Here is a 20,812-nt window from a genome sequence, read left to right on the forward strand (position 1 = left end):
GATTGCTTTTGTTTCCCTGTAACTTTGGGATGTAGTGCTCCCCTCCCCCACCCCTATGTGGTCCCTCAAGGGAGATTATTTACTTTACTGCTACCACCCCTACCCCCTACCCCCGCTGCCGTGCCCCACCCTGCCAAGCTCAGCTCCAGCTATGACTTGGTTCTGTGACGACTCGGCATCTGGAAAACATCCTTTGTTCCATAAATGTTCATGAACTCAAAACCTATTAACTGCTCCCCAAGCAGTCTTTACCTCTCTCCATCATCCATTTCTGTTGTATCAACATGTCTAACCATAACACTACTGTGGAAGGTTGTAATTCTAGGTCTTGAGCTGATTTCCCGATAACTCACCTCACTGTTGTGGGTGCCTGTGGAACTTGCTGTCATCGAGCAGTGCCTCTGAAGAACCCAACGTTTTTCCTGTGGGCTTGGACTTGCTTCAGCCTCCATCATGCAAGTGCACAGTAGATGCCGCTGCTCAGGAAGCTACAAGTCTCCTGAAATAGTTGAAATGGGCCATTAAGGTAAAACACTGCCATCTATAACATGGTTCATGGGCCAGGGAGGTCACGGAGCATCGTGGAGCACATCTATGCACTCGGTGAGCCATTGCCAGACTCCTTAGGGCAGTGGTTCTCAACCTGTGGGTTGTGACCCCTTTGGGGGTTGATTGGTCATTTCACAGGGGTCTCCTGAGACCATCAGAAAGCATAGACATTTATTTATATTACAATTCAGGACAGTTATCAAACTGCAGTTATGAAGTAGCAACAAGAATACTTTCATGGTTGGAGGTCACTGCACCATGAGGGTCACAGCATTAGGAAGGTTGAGAACCACTGCCTTAGGGAATTTTGACAGTTTCCAGTCCCACTATCGTAAGTCCGTGTTTGAATCTAATTATTTTTATAAAATACATGTCTGTGTTTGAAAGACAATTTTTTCTTCTGGTTAGTTGAATGGCCTTGAATTCATTTACCTAAGATCGAGTTCCTTCATCTATAGTATGACACTTTTTACTCATTAGGCAACTGTTTATGACGTAGGCTCTCTGAGTGGGCAACATGCCATTGATAGGTGCTGGGGATAGAGCTGTCAATAAAAGGAGCAAGGTCAAGTCCATAATGAAACTTGCACTCTGTATGAGACTTCAAGTAAAATCAAAAGCTAAATATAAACGTGGCACACAGAACACCCTGTTGAGCAGTTACAAGACTTATTGGACAGATATGGCAAGGATCAGTTGTGGGAAACCACAGTTTTGTACTTCCTGGTGTGTATCCTGTCCAGAGGGAAAAGGAGCTTGGCTAGTGTGTGTGTGTGTGTGTGTGTGTGTGTGTGTGTGTGTGTGTGTGTGTAAATTTTTATGTCATTGAAAGATCAGTGGGCATGGTAGTGAGGATGTAGCCAGTGACCTTGGTACTAGCATGCTCAAAGAAAATAATAGGGGACAAGTACATGCAGATATTGACTTCCTGAGGAAGAGACTGGGAGCTGATGTGAATGTGGGCACAAATACAGGTCTGTGGCTCAGATCTCTCTATCTGGTGCCTCCCCTCGCACCTACATATACCACTCTGTATAGAAAAGGACACTGGAGTCCACTGGCCAGTGGGGGCCCAAGCAGCGTCTCTCTGTCGCTGGTCATGTTTGGATCAATTTAATATGTGCAAGCATACATTTGCACACAGCTCTGTAGGTAGAGGGAGAGCATCCTGAGCCAGGTCTCTCCCTTCTGTGTTTTGCCTACCCAGATAGATTTCGGTAGTTTACTTCCTGTGGTCCAGCCTCTGCGTCCTGGACTTGATGTAGGGACTGTCTGCTGGTTCCTCCAATTAAAACATTCAGTTCTAAATTCAAGGTCATTCTCACTGCTTGACCATCACGGGACTCATGTCCTGGAAGTGGAAGGAACTGCTCTGACGGTGGGGAATTAACCAGGCCTGGCCTTCCTCTGTGGCTTTGGAGCTGTCTGGCCGGGCCTTGACTTTCTCCCTGTGTTGTACAGAAGCTTGGCTCAACTTCCCTGCTGTAGAAACCACATAGCATGTAGCCACTGGATGGACGGAGACTATCTCCGGTGCTACACTTTGTGGTCCATTTTGGAAGAGGCTGCAAGCTATGATTGAAGGGCAAGTGGAAGGAAGGAAAACATAAGTGGTGTGGCTGAACGAGTCAGCAGAAATCAAGTCTGGATTTGCGGACTACTTAGTAGAGTGAAAGCCAAGCGATTGGAAATAAGTCAAAGTGACTGAACACATTTTCACATTATCCTTGTTTAAATATTTGTTACATCCACTGCAGTACAGAGGATTATTGACCTTTTCCTGGGGACGTTGGTTTTCGGGCTGCTGGCTTTTGTTTCCCTAAAGCAAGTAATGGCTTGAACTCCCTGGCATTCCTCTTGGCCATGAACCTTGCAGGGTAGCAGTGTGGGGGAGACGAACGCCTCCCTGACTGCCGACTGGGCCTGAGCTGGCCAGCTCGCTCTGTGAGCCTCAAAAGCCAGGCAGGCCAACACAAACACACTGATTCTCCTGAACTCATTAAAAGGGGCTGTTTGGTTGGTTTAGAGTGAATTCCAATGATTGTTCTGGTAAAAGACAGCCAGGTCTCAAAGCTCGGCTCAGCTCTGTCACAATACACTAGAAGCCAGCATGTCCTTTCAAAGAGAGAGAAAAAAAAATCTAGCACCCGACTTCCTGCAGGAATTTGATAGGATATGGATTTGAAAATATTAGGGCGTGAAGCTTTCAGGTTAGGGTTTGCTGACTGGTCCCTGGGATATGAACAAGGTAAATTCATTAGCCAGATTGTGTTTCAAGCGAGAAGCATGGCTGCCCCGAACATGGCTTAACAGCTCCGTTGCCTCCAGCCATGAAGACTTGATGCAGCTGTGTCGGACACTCAAGTCAAGTCAGGGCATGAGGGACCTAGCAGTATCGAGCAGAATGTCAGCTCCTTGTAAGTTTATCCTCACGGACTTTTTTTTTTTTTAAACAGTGTTTGCTGACACACAGCCTTCATTAAGCCCCCACAGACTCAGATAATAGCAGGAAACTCTGCCCAGATAAGCCCAACATGGAGAGAATGAGGTTCAGTCAATTAAACCATGAACAGATACTTGAAATGCCTTTATAATGGGGCTCCCCTGCAGCCTGCGCCCAAAAACCCCAGAGAACACATCTTATCTCATTCCCTGCTTCGTGTTGGGGCCAAAAGATTCTCTCTTGAACTCCCTGTGTTTAGAGATGGCATAAACAAGGTTTATTTGAACTTGCTTTGTTTTGAGTTTGTGTGGGTTTTCCCTCTCTACTGCCGCATAGACCCTTTGAGTTTCTGCATCTCTGGGCCTGGTTTTTCCTTTCTGTAGCAGTACCAGACTTTATTCACCGCCCATTTCTGGATAGTGTTAATGCCGCAGTCACTTCCTGTCTGCAAAACAATCTGAACATTCACCAGAGTTCTGGAGGTTACAGGCCATGTGGAGAGTTTTACCTGAAATGGCTAAAATAAAATAAAATAAAGTAAAATAAAGTAAAATAAAGTACAACCAACCACAAGATGTTCACACTGTTTGGAGAGACATATTCTTATAAGTTACACACATACCCATCAAAAACATAGGACGAACAAATTGGTGCTGTGGCCTGAACAAGAGGAAATAGCTGTTAAGAGGCGAGCCCTGTGCCTGCTTGCTCTGCCTTTGGGTAGAGACGGTGGACAGTGCAGCCCCACTGGAGGGAGTCAGCCAGGGTCAGCGGCCCTCTCATTCATTTCAAGTGTCAGAAGGATTGAGGAGGCTGATGAAAATGTAGGACGCAGTACTCCTATCTCCAGAAGTTCTGACTGGGCTGAGCATGGGTAGGGGGAAGTCCTGGGAATGTATATTCAACAAATTCCTGGGTGATTGTGATGCCTGCAGGGCCTGGGACTGCATTCTGGGGCACCAGTGACAGAAGATGAGAAACACAAGGGCTTTGTCAACTGAGGTCAGAGGGAAGAGGGACAAAATTTCATGCTATCTTTCTCTTATCCCATTTAAGAGAGAAAACATCTCAGGAAAGATTCAGTAGTTATCCCCCACCACTGGCCCACAGTTTTTCCCCCCCCCACGGTTTCCTCTTACCTGAGGTAGTTCAGGATCTGAAAATATGAGACGGGAAGTTCTAGAAGTCAGCACGTCACAGGCTTTTACATTGCATGTGATTCTGAGTTGCATAACAAAATCTCCCAGCATCCCTCTGTTTGCCCAGGGCATGGTTCATCCCACTGTGTAGCCTGTCCATTCCTTATACACTGCCGCCCATTAGTCACTTAAAAGCCTTCTAAGATATCAGATCAACTGTCACAGTATCATAGTGCTGTGTGTTCAAGCCACTCTCACATGTAGAAGTCACTAACATCTATAGGACACGACAAGAGAAAGGCATATACATATAACTTTTATTATTGTATAATATTGATTTATTTTGTTATCAGCTATTGTTATTAATCCCTTAGAGTACATAATTTGTAAATTAAAGTATGCATAAGAAAAACCATAGTATATGTAGGGTTTGGCACTATGAGTGGTTTCAGCCATTTATTGTGTATCTTAGACTATATTCCACATGGCTAACAGAGAACTAGCCTAATTTTGTTGTTTTAAAATGTGAATACAGACATCCCAGGACTTATGTAGAAAGAAGAGAAAATTGCTGTACAAGTGAATTCTCTTGGCTCGCTAGACCCTGTGGTGCCAGAGGAGTATTGTTTCCTTGAGTGGCGTTCTCTGGGAGAAATAATTAGATCCTGGGTAGGAAGAGGCTCCTGTCATGCTTGGGGCATCTTGATATGGGATCCTGGTATTGGTGCTGCCTCTGTTTTCTTTATCTCTTTTTCATGGGGGCAGGGGTTGGGCAACACTGGAGACTAAACTCAAGGCCTCTTGCATGAGCAGCAAGCTACCACTGAGCCGCAGCCCAGCCCTCTGCTTCATGCGCATGAGTCTGTGATTTCCCCTTCCAGCTTCTTCATGCTTTTTTTTTTTTTTTTTTTTTTTGCCTGCTTCAATACCCGGAACCTTCCTCTTCAAAAGAGATCTCTTTTGTTTTGTAGACCAGCGGGTTACATTCTTACAGCTCTTATAATGTACCTGTCCTCTTATTGGTGGTGTTTTTATTTTATTTATTTTAATGTCTGACAGTATATAGATTTAATATTTGGCTTCCTTCATTGAAACTGGCATCTGAATCTTTTGCCATGCCTCAAACACTTTAAATGCAAGTCTGTTCAGGTTGTGTGAAACGAACCAGTGTCTTGGCTTATCGATCCTCTGCGATTCAAAACTGCTTCTGGAATGTATTTATGATCAAGGCAAGGTCTGTGGGCATTTCCCCTTACCAGGGTTTCTAAATGGGAAGAAGAGAGGTCTTATACAGTGGGGGCAGCAACAGAGGTGCTGGCCACCGCCTGATCATCTTTCTAAACTTGGGCTGGGGAATTACTGGGGGCAGCCAGACATGGGGGGGGGTGTTCAGTCAGTACCCCTGAGTTTACTGTTTTCTGGAGACGTTTTAAAGGAATGTGTAGAATGCAAATTATCCGATATTTTTAACGATCCTAAATATGTCAGCAAGTGTGAGGAAAACATCATATTATGGAGCTGCAGCTAAAGGATTGATGGAGCCATAGATAAAAACGCAGGTGTCGCTGCCTGAGGCTTTGAGGTTGGGAAGGAAACGGAGGATCAGATCAGCTCCGGGGAAGCTTTGTCTGTGTGCACTACTTCACTTCTATGCTGCTGAGATAAAACCACCATCAGGTTGGAGAAGGAAACAGTTTGTTTCATTTCGCAATTGCTAGGTTCATCACTGAGGGAAGCCAGCCCAGGAACGGAAGGTGGGAACCTGGCAGCAGGAGCTGAAAGAATCCATGGAGGAATGCTACCTACTGGCTGGCTTTTTTTTTATGGCTTGCTCAGCCTGCCCAGTCTTGGGGTGGCACCAGGGGCAGTGGTCTGGGTCCTCTAATGTCCATCATCGATCAAGGAAACGCCCCCCACAGACATGCTTATAGGCCAGTCTAAAGGAGGCATTTTCTCACTTGAGTTTCACTCTTCTTGGATGACTGTAACTTGTGTCAAGTTGACAAAACGAACAAACAAAAAAACCAAAAAACCCCAAAAAACAAACAAACCAAAAAACTAACCAGCACATTGTGCAGAGGAAAATAGAGAGGTGGGGAGAAAGGGAGGGAGGGAAGGAGAGAAAGAGAGAGAGAGAGAGAGAGAGAGAGAGACAGAGACAGAGACAGAGACAGAGACAGAGACAGAGACAGAGACAGAGACAGAGAGACAGGGAGGGGGCAGCAACACACTTTCTCACTCTTGTATTCACCTCTTGGCTTCGGAGTCTTACCAGTGATTTTTGCTTCTTTCTGTTATTCATTTTCTGAGCTTGCTCTTCTGCTTTCCCCTTACAACGAGAGCTGCCTCTTTCTGGCCTCCCTTTCCTGTCTCTGTAGGGGTCCACGTGTTGCCAGTCCTCTGTTGTGGTCCCATCTACCTGTCTTAGAGTCGCACCCCATAATGCCACAAGCTTCCCTGTGCCTCCTTATAAACATGCGCAAAAGGATAATTGCAGTTTCTCAGTTACAAGCTGGATGTGAGGTGACAGTTCACTGGTCAGTCCAGCTGTATCCAAAGTTACAATTAGCTACGCCTGTCTGCACGCACCCTTCCTTAACTGTTCGGCTCCACCTTTTTCTGGCTGATCTAGCTTCTCTCCGGGTGGAGTGTACAGCCAGATCCCATCCTGGGGCCTGTCCGGGGAAACAGCTCCTCTGGCCTTTAGGAGTTTTTCAGGCCAAAGCACCTCTGTTGTGGATCACAAGGGCTATTGTTTGTAATGTTGCAGAATATCCCCTTTCTCCTAGCAGGGGGGGGGGGGCAAGTATTTCTAAACTCGGTTCTTGCCTCTCCAATGCGTCCTTCTTTTTTTTTTTTTTTTACCTCTGGCTTTTGCTGGAGGTAAAGGCTCTGTCTCTGAGTGAGTATTATTGTGTAAACAGAGGGAAGACAGGAAGAAACAGAGTGTGAGGGGGCTGTGGTGCATGGTTTGTGGCTCTGGGAGTCATTAGGACCTAGGCGCTTTCCAACGCCACCCTTCGAAGTCCAAAGAAGGTCACACTTAGGTTCAAAGCACGCAACTCAAAGATTCTTCCAGAAGGAATATTTCCACAAGTTGAGAAGTCCTGACTTGAAAACCCTTGGCTGTTTGCTGTCCACATGTTTTTCCTCCATCTCGCTCATTTGTAGGCTGCCTTGAGCTTTTTTTTTTTTTTTTTTTTTTGGAAATGTGCTCCCTGTTTGCATCGGGAAAGGCTACCTGCATGTGAAGCAGGCCAGGGTAGAGGCTGGGTTAACCTGGGTTCCTTGGGAGGGGAAAGCTTGCAGATTTTTACAAAACATACTTTTCCTACTGTGTTGCTAGGATTCAGGGTGCAACTTTTTGGAGTCTGTCGGTGAATATAGCACTGGATTCTTGCAAATCCTGTTCAAGGCAGTAATCTGTGACTTTTTTTTTTCCTCAAGTAAGCAAATCAAATTACCTTGAGGTAAATATTGTGAAGCTGCAAAAATGACAATGACAATGCTTTTTGTTAATTAAAATTTTATTCTATTTATTTACTTGTGTATGTGGTAGGTGGGGAACGTATGCTTACATGTGGGTGCACTCATGCCATGTACATATGTGGAGTTGACTCTTTTCTCCCACCACGTAGGCCCTGAGGCTCTAACTGTAGTCATCAGGGTTACTGGCAGTTGCCTTTATCCACTAAGGCATCTTGCCTGCCCACCAAAATGTTTTCGTTTATTTTTGAGACAAGGTTCACATGTACCCTAGGCTGGCCTGAACCAGCTATCTAGCCGAAGCTGGCCTTGAACTCCTGATCCTCTTACACCCATCATATGAGTGCCTTGATTCCAGGGGTATCCTATCATGTCTGGCTACTGACCAAACTTCTGTCCTCAAGGAATATGCTTTCTAGTATTCTGGGAGCCGAGATGGGAGGATATTTGGGGTACAGTGAGAAGCCTGGAGGCACGACAAGCGGGAAAAGAATAGGTGAAAGATGGCTGGTACTTGGAGCCGTAAACCATCTGATATGTGTAGGGAATGGTAAGGAAATTTGGAGGATGGGATCTTGTGTCGGCTCAGCGAAGGTGACTGCGGATGGGAGGGCAGACCGAGGATGGCATTTCTTACTATGGCAGTCTGAGCTGCTTGTGTCATGAGCAGTTTGCACACTTACCGACAGATGTGTGCTCTTTGTGGTCGAAATGAAACCCCGTAAAGGCTCCTTTGGGCTAATCTGTAAACTAGAAAGAGTATCACCGATGTTGGGGTGCACCGTGTCTCCTTCTCCGTGCACACCAGGGCTCTAAACCTACAGACAGCGTTTCTGTGTGCTGGCCATACTGTGGCGCTGCCTGTTTCTGGGGTGAGATGCGTGGGGAGCAGAGAGCAGAGGCTGAAGGAGGATGCACACAGGTGAGCACTGTGTGGCCTCCAGCTCAAGTGCCTAAGCCCCGCTGCCTCCACTTGCGGCAGATTAAATAGCTCCTCATTTATTTCTCAGGCTTCATCAATGTGCTTCTAAGTAATTGCCTTCACATCCTAGTGCTAATTTTTTGAACCTTCCATGTAGAGAGGAAAACCAATACGGGAACCCTTCACTCCGCCTAAATGTTGGCAGATGCCTTATAAAGAAAACATACATTCAGCAAGTCAGCCGAGAACTTGTTGCGAGAAGCCAACTAATTTTTATAAACCTTTCTCTCTGAATATGGGTTTCATCATATTTGCTATGCCTTTCACTAGCTGCTTTCTTTTTAAACTCAAGCCCTCTGCCCTTCCCCTACCCCCATCACCCCCCCCCCCCCAAAAAAAAGAAAGGCAAGAAGGAGACAGGAAGGAAGAAGTCAGGCAGGCAGGAATGAAGAAAGGAAGTGGGCAGAAAAGGTGGGGGAAAAGACTCAAGAAGGAAGGAAGGAGACAGGGAAGAAGGGAGGAAGAAAAGGAAGGGGGAAACAGGTAGAAAGGAGAGATGTGGGAAGAAAAGACAAAGGGAAGAATGCAAGAAGGAAAGGAAAGGAAGGAAGGAAGGAAGACCACTTACTACTTAGGAGAAATACAGAAATACAAAGGGCACAAATCCTTGCCAGAAGCTGGGAATGCTGAGCCATGTATGCAGTGGCGGACGAGAAGTCCAGACTCCCCGGCCTGTCAACAGCACTCAGGAAGGTCAGCCAGATCACAGAGCCCAGGAGTAATCTCAGCAGAAACAGCCATGCACACACGCAGTAGGAATCGCAGCAGAAACAGCCATGCACACACACAGTAGGAATCTCAGCAGAAGCAGCCATGCACACACACAGTAGGAATCGCAGCAGAAACAGCCATGCACACACACAGTAGGAATCGCAGCAGAAACAGCCATGCCCACACACAGTAGGAATCTCAGCAGAAGCAGCCATGCACACACACGGTAGGAATCACAGCAGAAACAGCCATGCACACACACGGTAGGAATCTCAGCAGAAACAGCCATGCACACACACAGTAGGAATCGCAGCAGAAACAGCCATGCACACACACGGTAGGAATCGCAGCAGAAACAGCCATGCACACACACTGTAGGAATCGCAGCAGAAACAGCCATGCACACACACAGTAGGAATTGCAGCAGAAACAGCCATGCACACACACAGTAGGAATTGCAGCAGAAACAGCCATGCACACACACAGTAGGAATTGCAGCAGAAACAGCCATGCACACACACAGTAGGAATCGCAGCAGAAACAGCCATGCACACACACAGTAGGAATCGCAGCAGAAACAGCCATGCTCACACTCTGGCTCACACTCTGGCTCTTTTCATACTGTTTCGCATCCCATCATACTTCACCAAGTGTAAGACAGTAAGCATTCAAAATTAATACCACACATTTTGAAATACCACATCTTTTACAAAGTGGGCACACTCCCTCAGCGGTGATGCTCTCTCACCTCTTCCTCAGTTATTAGTTATGGACCGCAATGTCAATAACATAGCCTGTAACTACAGTGACCCCGTGTTCCTGGGACTGAACACTACCTAGTGAACGTTCCCTTATTTACAAAGAAAGGCAGAGGATCTTGAGGTGTTGTGAGGTTATGTAGCTATGTTCCCATCAAGGAGTTTACCTTAGCCATAGCTGACTCTGTTAGCAGGAGGCCATCAGTCTCTTTAACATTTATACAAGGGACAGCAGCCAGGCCAGCAGCCAGTTGAGCAGGGATATGTATTATATAAAGTTTCAGCATCCAGGCAAACATCTGTATGCAGATGTGCACTGCTGTGTATGTATAGATCCACAAGCCTTCCCCACCCTCCCCTCCCCCCCCTGCCCCCCCACCCCCACCCCCCCCTCCCACCCCACGCCCAGCTTCATCTCATAGGAAAGCAGAGCTTAAGACACAAATTTGCATGCAAATGCTTTATGTGAAACGTGGTCCCACATAACAGCAGCAAGTGGCGGGTGAGTAAACCAGAGAAGGACGACAGGTCAGTGGAGGGGTTTGTCACTGAGCTGATCACCAGGCTGGTGACCGATGCTGCTCCACCCCAGGGAGCCTTAGGAACAGGATTTCAGAAGTGCATGTGCTCAGTGATACGGAAGACTGTGTGGACCCGCCATCTCCCTCCTCACCAGCCAAGGGATTCTTAACTCCTATGTCCATCATGGGTATCTGTGGATCAATTGCACCCCACACCAGGGCACCAGAGCAGCTCCAGGGCAGAAGGTGAGAGGTTGGGGTTAGGTCAGGTTGCCCTTGAGTGAGGCCAGACCAAGCAGGCTTGTCAAAGTGGAGTCCGGAGTAGGAGCTTGACAGAAAAAGATCTGAAGTTTCACATATACAGGAGTGTCTGACACTAGCCTCTGTCTAATGAAAGCCATCAGAGGTACTTAACGTCACCATCCCAGACTGCCCTCCCCAAGACTTCAAACTGGTTGAACATAAACACTCTGCCACCTCCCTTGCTCTGGAAGAGATCTTTGTCTTCTGGTGGGAATCTGCACTCTAGTTTCTGGTAAATGCCTACATTTCTGTTTCTAATATTGGCTCAATATTGAAGATACTTCCTCAGCACTTTCTAAAACTTGACATATACTTCCACATACAGTAAATTTATAGATTTTCAAGGATTTTATTTTATGTGACAAATGCACATAATTGCAGAATCTACACTCCAGCAAGGTATAAAGTAGGTTAACTACCCTGAAAATGTGTCTTGTCCCTTTCTAGTCCTTCCTAGTACCCCCTCCCTCCTGAGCACCCCTGTCTCTGGCAAACACCAATTCAGTTCTGCCCATGTGTGTATGTGTGTGTGTGTGTGTGTGTGTGTGTGTGTGTGTGTGTGTGTGTGTGCGCGTGCGCGCGCGCGCTCATAGGGATACTAGTTTGATATATATCACCATATATTAATTTTTTTAAATGTTGAGACTGTGTAAATGCACAAATATAATGGTATAAATGGAATTACCTGGTACATACTATTTTGTGTCTGGTTATATTCAGCGTGATATTTTCCTTCAGCACTCAACATTATGTCTTGGAAATCTGTATCATCCTGCATCCCTGCAATTGGAATCTTTTTGCTGCCCTGCAGTATTCTGTTGTATGACTCTACCCCAATTTACTTCCTTCTTACTTGCTGACTGACACTTGGGTACTGTCCACCTTGTGTCTGCCTGAGTGAAGCTGCTAGGAGCAAATCTTTCTGAGGAGGTGCCTTCCTGTTTCCCAGAGCCCAGGGAATCACTGCATCATAGGAGAGATGCACCTCTAACACATCCCTTGTCTGAAATGCGTGGAACCAGTTGAGCTTCAGATGTTGAAGGTTTTGGGTTTTTGTTTTGTTTTATTATTATTATTATTATTATTATTATTATTATTATTATTATTATTATTATTATTTGGACAGACTTTGGCTGAGGGCATCTAATCCAAAATCCTGAAACCTCAACTTCCGAACTTAAGTTTAAGGAAGTTAAACCTGTCCAATAAAAGGATTCTAAGCGCCACTCTCTGACAGTGTTTGAGAGTGCTGACATCTCACCACCAGTGCCTCACCCTTCCAATCCCCACTGTCAGCACTTTATTCATGTTAGCTGTGCCGCACTGTTCTACTGTAGTTTTTATATGTGCTCCTGTGTGGCAGGGGCAGAGGGCGTCAAGTCCCCGTTTCCACTTCCCTCCACATAATTTTTTTTTGGAACAGTGTCTCTCCTTGAGCCTAGAATTTGCTGACTCAGCTCCACTGGCTGAACAGGATCCCCCCCCTGGAATCCTCTTGCCTCCTCCTCCTCCTCCACAGCACGGGGGGGGGGTATATTCTGGTACCCCTACACTGAACTTTTTAACGTGGGCTTTAGGGGACTGAGCTCAGCTCCTCATGATTGCATGACAAACATTCAACTCTGTTTTGGTTTTAATTTACATCTCCCCAAAGACTTCTGATGGCAACTGCGGTTTCCTATGCTTGTTGGACATTTGGGCGTTTTCTCCTTTAAAATGTCTGTTTGGATGTTTCATTTTCGTTTTGTTGGGCTGCCTTCCTTTTTGTCCTTGAGTTGTCAAGATTCTTCTGTGTTCTAGAATCAAGCCTTCCCAGTTCTATGTGTGGCAAATGTTCTATTCACATCTGGGGCTAGCTTATTCATCTGCAGTATCTAGCAACAAGAAAAAAAAAGGTATATATTTGAGTTTACCCAACAATTTTGTTTTTAACTTTTGATGCCCATGGCTTTCCACATCCTCTCTAATCTCTGCCTCCCCTAAGGCCATAAAGATGCAATCAGAAGTCTTCTCCCCTGTGTTCTGTATTTTTATGAGGCACATGCTAGACTGCTCTGTATAGCTAGTGCCAGCTTAAACTTCCTTACCAAAGAAAGTTGGTGGTTGGTACTTTTACTACCCATGAGCTCTGATGGAGCACAGCCTCTCTGAGTAATGAGTTATGGGGATCTTTGAAAGCTCCATGAAGCTTCATTAATAGGAGATGGGTTTAGGAGAAGAAAAGAGGCCTTCTACATGTTCCTTGCATTTATTTTGGGTGATGATGCTGTTTGGCTAATCCCAGCCCACATACACTCGTCACCCTATACAGGGTCGCCCTGCTGTGCAAACCTGACTTATGTTAAATGCCCGTGTTGACACTTCTCTTCATAAATGAATGGTCTTTTCTTTAACTGGTGGCTGCTGACTTTGTGGGGGCTGCCAGGTCATTAAGATGATGTTGGCTTGAATTTGGCAGGATGAAAAGTTGGACCATATTTACATTTTTCTGTCCTCACTACTCATGCCTCTCACAATACTCTTTTGATTCCACGAAGGAGCCATTATAAAGAGAACACAGTTCAACAGAGGCCCATAGCCTGTTTTGGGCTGCTGTGCACAGCGACTCTTTGCAGAAGGCAAACGATTGGAAGGTGTGTCTCTTCTGGCTTTGCTGCAAATCAGCTTGCCATGAGCTTATAAGCACACAGGAAACGTCTCAGTCTTTGGCGAAGGTTTACTGCATTCAGAGAGCTTGAACCCTGCCACCTAGCTCTCAGTGTGATCCTCAGCCTTCCCACGTGTTTAATCCCAGCCTCTGTTCTCTAGGCTGTAAGACACAGGCAGAGGTGTATCCAAACTGACTGAGCTGCGCCACAGCTTCTTAGCTTAGTCACCGCGCCGAACTTTCCCTTCGGGCATAGTTTGTCTATTTAATTCTTGAGACTTCAGGTTGGCATTGTTCGTCAGAGTTCCTCCCCCCCGAAAGTCACTCTGGGATCCAAGCTCCTTAACTGTTATCACTGCCATCTCACCCAGGGATTTGTAGTCAGCAATGACAGGAAAACACGTAGAGATGGGGCAACACACTTTCTGTTATCTGTTCCTCATGCTGCATGTCCTGTGGGGGCTGCTGGGAAAGGCCAGGGGGAGGGTAAGGATTGCTCAGTGAACACTTATCTTTTTCCTGTTGTTCTCATGACATCCTGGTCTTATCTCATGGGTCTCTGTGTTCCATGATGTTCAAATGAAGTTACATGTTAGATGACATTATGAGTTGTGCTATATGTAGCAGGATCATATTGAAGTCATGTGCTCATTCAGATACAGTTGCTATGCTTATATACACCCACCAATTTCTAATGTTGTCTCCATTTGAAATAAAAGCAGCTGCCAAAACCGCCCCATGTGTGTATATATGCAGACTAGATGGTCAACCTTGCATGCCATTTCTCACTCACCTTTATTTCTTCCTCACTGACTACATGCCCCCATATAAGTATACACATTTATAAGTTTTGAAAAATACATAATTTGAAAAAAGTATAACTTAGATTGTGATCAATTCAATCTCTAACTTTTTCCCAGGCCAGCCCAGACCCCATCCTGAACAGGATGAGGGAATTCAGTTTTCTTTGGGGATGTGGCCCTGGGTAGGTTGCCCATACTCCAGTTGGATAGTGAACCTTACTTTTTGAGACAGGCTCAGCAGGCTGGACCCCTCCAAATAGCCTAGGCAAGCTGGCCAGTGAGTCCCAGAGAATCTGCCTGCCCAGAACTTGGATTATGAGGTACCGTGTCCAGCCTTTTCTATGGGTTCTTGGATTACCTAGGGTAGTTGGCATAGCAAACACTTTGCCAACTGTACTGTCCCCAAACCCCACCTCCTTCTAAGACTAATAGACAAGCAAGGTTCTACACGCTGTCTTTTTGCATTAACAGCATGGGCTAGTGACTTTTTTTTAAAAGATAGAGTCGCTCTACATAGCATCAAACTTGGCACACCCCTGAGCTCATGACTGTGTGTACTAACACACCTAACTCAACCCGCTTCGGGTGAGACTAGCATTAGGACTGAGACACTGTGGAAGGTGAAAGGTTTGTATTACAGATGTTAAAAGAAACACAGGGCCTTGTAGAAATGGCAGCTGGCCGCCACCAGGCTCTTCGTTTGTGCTTTGGCCACGACTGAGACACATCTTCGAGGAGTGATGTTGCCTGTGGTAAGCGGTATGCTGAACCTCCCTTGTTCAGCCTCCCCAGGACTCCCAGCAATCTTGTTTGTGTTTTTGATTTGTTTAGAAAAACCACTACTCAGGAAGAGTATAAAGACAGGCTTCAATACAGTGCAGGCCAAATTATTATAATTCTGGAATGAGTGGAATCTGACATAATGAGGTTTTATTTTGTTTTACCCAGGAGGTTTCTACGTAGTATTGGGAGAGGGGAAAAATATTTGTTTTATTTTGAAAAACACACAACTTTCATTGTGTTCAAAGTTGGAGTCATAAAATAAGTCAATAAAAGAGCCTCATGGTACAATGAGGTTTCTGTTGTTAATTTTACTGTTGAAGGCATTTTACTCTGAAAAGCTGCGATGCCTCCCCCTGTTTGCCTCATTAAGCTTTTAACTTAGAACTGCAAAGCCACTGTCTCCGTTAAGAAGCTCTTGTTTGATTCCTTTAAGGCTCTGAACCATGGTGGCGTGTGCTCCATCCTTGTTGGACAGCATTATGTGTATACCAATGGTTACACACAGGCCGTACCCTGGAAAAGTTTTCATAGCCTCAGTGATAGCTATTGTGCTTGTCCTCAGCATGACACCACATCGAGGGCTGTACTTGAAGCATATCTTCCCAGGGTTGGCAGACGAGGGGGCTGTCAGTCATCTTCCTTTCTGGCATTGATGTCTTCCCTTTAGGTTAAGAGTCCTGTTTGCTACCTTCGTGCAATCTCTGTGAGACTGTCAATCAAGGTGCCCTGCTCTATTTTTGGCCAAGCTAGGAGCTCAAGACCACATGAGGCCAGTTTTTGAAAGAGCTCTCCTGGAAACCTGCTGGTAGACCCCGAGTATGGAGCTGCCTGTGTTGATTCTGTGCAACAGTTGCCCACCAAGGAAGTTGGTCTGATTCCCTGCTACTTGGATTCTGCCAGTCCTCTGACTTCCACGCTCACACCTACTGTGCCACCATCATTTTCAATTCTATCTGCTCTGCTCTTCTCAATAATCTTTTCACTAGGTTGGTCCTTGTTGGTTTCTGTTCCCAGCAGGTATAATCCTGGTTCAATCTGTTGTGTATACTTAAGAGATTTTCAGCTGGATGGAAAGTAAAGGATTAATTTAACATGCTTTCAAATGGAGTTCTGAGAGGTCGGGCCCCTCTCTCTTACTCTAGTGGTGTCTCAGATGCTTAAAGTGGTCAAAGGGACCACTGACTAAGTGAAAATATTTCCCCCTACATAGTCTCCTGATCGTAACATCTAAGTTAATACATTAAGAGGACCCTCTTTGTTAAGGATTTGTAAGCCAACCCCTCTCAAGTGGCATTGCTAGCTAACATCTTCCCAGGTACCTGAGGCCCAAAGTGCTTGAGACGTAAGGGTTTTCCCCAAATTTCCTTCCTAGTGGCCCAAGCAAAGAAGAGTGTCCTTTTGTTTATCTTGTTTTCATTTCCACCTGACATTCTTACCTAAGAAGGCCATCTGCTAGAGCAGTGAGTCCTAGACACTTACAAGCCCTATTATCTCTCTGACTACCCATCCTGCTTGTCCTTAAAACTGCATTGACTGAAAAAAACAAAACAAAACAGTGAGCGAATCAAAACTGATCTTGGTAACCCCCGCCCTCCCCCTCAAAAAGTTCCCATTAATATTTTGTCTTGGTTCCCTTTTTTATTGCATCTTAGCGTGGTTTCACTAGTACTGCATGCAAATGGGCCTTAAGCCTCACTATTCACTTCAGACATTACACAACAAGCCATGGTTGTGCAATGCAGCCTGCGCAGCCATCTTAGAAAGGGTTGCCTGTTGCTCTCCTAAGTGGCTATTCAATATTTGCTCAGCTATTCTCCTGAACGTGTAGACAGGTTCAGTAAATATAAAAGTACCCTGATCCTTATGCTCACACTGTCCCCGGAAGCAAAGCACACAGACAGCACTAGGGCTGACACTGGTGGGGAGCTTATGAAGCGTTTGCGTGAATCATTCGCTTCATTTGCTACTAGAGACAGAAGTGCACAAGCAGGCACGTTGGTCACAACATAAAGATTTAGATTCCTGAAGCAGCGGGAAGCTTTCAAAGTCCAGATCTGATGCTTGCCCAGGAAAACGTGGAAGGACAATGGATTTCTTTGTGCATGTACTCTTAGCCCGAAGGCTTGGTACAATTTCTTAATAATTTGTCTTTAATTTCTACCATTGAGTTTATTGGGTTTCAGTTTTGGATCTCAATCCCCTTGGATTTATTTCTGCTGCCGCCTCTATATTTTAGCAAAAAAAAAAAAAAAAAAAAAAGTGACTGTGTTTGGGTTTCCATTCTTGGAGGGAGATCCTTGGTCTGAAATGTTTTCATTTATTTTATTTTAAAATTACAAAGCCATTTCTGGTTATATTTGGTTTTGCAATTCATTCCTCCCTCCGTTTCACAAAAACCATAAAACCCACATTGTCTAAAAATGCTGCGTTGAGCAAAATGGATTCAGTTCTCCTTGGAGCGCATGAAAGGACAACGCTAGCGTGTGTTATAAACAGTTCCAGGGAGATCTCCGCTTTCCCAGAACTGGCTTGAGTCGGGGGAAGGGGGGGATGCTGACCACTTGTGCGATCTCAGTGGGGCCCGCTGACTCTGGGCCCTACTTGACCCTGACTTTGGAGGTCACGTGGGCATTTGCCCACACCATGGCCACATCCTCTTTGCTCTCAGCCTGGCGCCCTCTCCTCCTGCTGCTCTGGGCCCCTGCTGTTATTTTTGAAGGACCCGAGCCATTAAAAACCAGGACTTTGGATTCCTGAATGAACATTTTTAACATTCAACTTGGAGGCTTCCTGTCACGAAAACGCAGGCTCAGTGGGTTCTGAGCGTTCCGCCACGTGAACCTTTCCTTTCCGGTTTGATTAAACACCCCGGTTCCTTTGACTGCAGCATTTGCTCTTCCATGCCTACGCTCTGTAAATTCTCCCAGCAGGTTATTTTTAGCAGATTATAACAAGCCTTTCATTTTAAAATCTCAGAGAAACTCAAGTGGGACGTGTGGGTTTTCTGGATTTTCTTTCTTTTGCTGTGTGCCTGGTTATTCCACCCAGGACCGGCAGGCTGCCGCTGACAGGGGAGCAACGTTTCATAGGGACTCCTGCTCTGTTGTCACGTGGCTCCCAAATCAGTGGGCTAAGCGTACTTCCCACTGAGTGAAGTAGAGCAGGTGTTAGCATCTGCCTCCATATCAATGCCAAGTGTGCTCTCTTACTTGACTCGAAAGAGAGTTTTGAGAGAGTTGAGGCCTTCTCATACTGAGACCAATTCAGAGATGTCCTTGTCTCTTCCTCCTTTCCTGCCTGGAGCCAGGAGGAAAGAGAAGGGAGAAATATATAGGAAACACATTGCTCACAACCGTGACACTCCCCAGGTCTCTCTCTCTCTCTCTCTCTCTCTCTCTCTCTCTCTCTCTCTCTCTGTGTGTGTGTGTGTCTGTCTGTCTGTCTCTTACACACACACACACACACACACACACACACACACACACACACACACAGTCTTTTTTGGAGGCATCTGTGGAAACTGGGACCGTGATCAAGAGTCTCTCATCTGAGTGTTATGAAGTGCTTTTGTTTGTTTTCTCAATCCTGCCCTTCCCTAGTAGAAGGAAGGGGGATATCTTTGTCAGTGATTGTTTGTTGAGTGAATCAATCAACTGTTAAGTGTTAAGTTGTCATTGGAAAAGTGTCTCAGTGTGTGAGGTACTTGCCTCACAGCTGTGACCAAATACCTGACGACACCATAAGGGAGAAGGGGTGGTAGGAACTACCCTCGCTTCGTAGCTTAAAAGAGATTGGGCACATCACGGAGGAGCAGGCACAGGTGGTCTGTGGATGGGAGGCTGGCTGAGCAGTCAGGAAACAGAAATGAAGGCTGGGGCTCACCTTGATTCCTCCTTTTTAGTCAGTCCAAGACCCTAGCCATTGGGATGGTGCCACCCACACTCAGGATGAGTGAATTCACATTTCCTTCCACGGCTAAGCCTTTCTGGAAATGCCATATAGACACACTCAGAGATATGTTTCCACGGTGACTCTGAATCTCCTTATGTTGGCAATGAAGACCAACCACTACACTGACTTTTACTAAGAGAGGGAGAGCGGGGCCATGTTGGATTGGTCTGAGGATGTTCACAGGTGTTCCATGACTCTTCTTTTCCAGAAGATTCCTGTATCCATTTCCAGAGCTGCTGTAACGAATTGCCACAGACTAGGAGGCTTAAAACAACAGAAGGTTACCCTCTTACAGTTCTAGAAGCCATCAGTCCAAATTCTAGGAGAATAATGGGGCCTCTGTCCCGCCGAAGGCTCTAAGGAATCCACTCCCCCTCCACATACCCCTCCTCTGGCTTCTTGAGTTCTTTGTGGCAGCATCACTCCAGACTCTGCTGTCCTCACATAGCCTTCTCCTCTCAGCCTTACCTTGTACTTCTTGTAAGGTAGTTTGAGAGTCATGAAGTCCTGGCTCACTGTGTCTGGAGATACTGACTAAATTGCATCTGTAAAGATTCCAACAGGGCCGCACTTACAGACTCTGGGGGGGGGGGGTCTTCATTCAGTTCTTCCACAATGAGCCACATGGAGCAAATGAGGCTTGAGAGGTTAATAGCCTCCGGCTCCGGGCTGGATTGTATCTGCGTGCTGCCAAGTACACCATGAGGGGCAGGCTGCTCTCACGCCCCTCTTTCTGAGCCCATCCACTTTTCAAGAGTGGATATATCTTTATCACAGCTCCTGTATCTATGATTCGGGAACCATCATGGAAGAGGTGCAGAGAGATTGTAAGAGCCAGAGGACCAGGAAGTCGGCTGTGAAACTGTCCTTTTTTAGAAACAGTTGCAAAAGCAAGACTGGGACAGTAGCGATACCCATGGACAAGAGGAACATCTTCTTGTGGTCCTATTCCCAGGTACCGAATGCCTGCTGGGAAAAGGAAAACCAGCTTTTCTCAGGGATGAGATATCTTACTCGCTGTCCAATGCAGAGGGATGAACCCATATATACAAAAGCGGACTCCGCAGGTTGCATTTATATGAATGTGTACCCACACGTACATTTGTACATGTATGTATGTAATAATAATCAAAGAAACAGACGCTGCTGTCGACTTGAGTGGGCCGCATAAGAGGGGTTTGAGAGGAAGAACCTAGGAGGGACTGGAGGGGGAAGTGATGTAATTGTATTTCAACTTAAAACATATATGTATTTTAAAAAGTAGAGATGGGCACCACATTCTTCTGTGCCTTTTCCTGCAGTCTGTGTTGCCTGTTCTAACATGGAGGAGGCTCTTCCTCAAGGATGTAGGATGCTTCCATTACCCGCTATCTGTGAATCTGTAACTGAAAAATATTGCTTTCTTACTTAGTAGGGCTGTTGTTTAGTCACATGTTAATTCTTTCTGAAGAGGCAGTGTGAAAATGTCTGTTTTATCTCAGTGTTTGAACTGGCCTCACCACCAATGGAACAATGGCATCCTTTCCTTTCCCTAAGATGGTTCTTATTAATTCCATGTCAAATCAAGGCCCTTTCAACTCTATAAAACTAAAAATCTTCAGCACAGTAAAGGAACAATCACAAAACTTAACAGCCTATTGCTGTTGCCCTTGGTTGACCCAAAGCGGTAGATGTCCCTATTGCTGAAGATACCATGCTTTTCAGAAATGGGGCCCAAAGACTCCTGAGCTGGATCT

The sequence above is a fragment of the Acomys minous genome (assembly GCF_964271855.1).
Source record: "Acomys minous genome assembly, chromosome: 2".
Classification (NCBI taxonomy): domain Eukaryota; kingdom Metazoa; phylum Chordata; class Mammalia; order Rodentia; family Muridae; genus Acomys; species Acomys minous.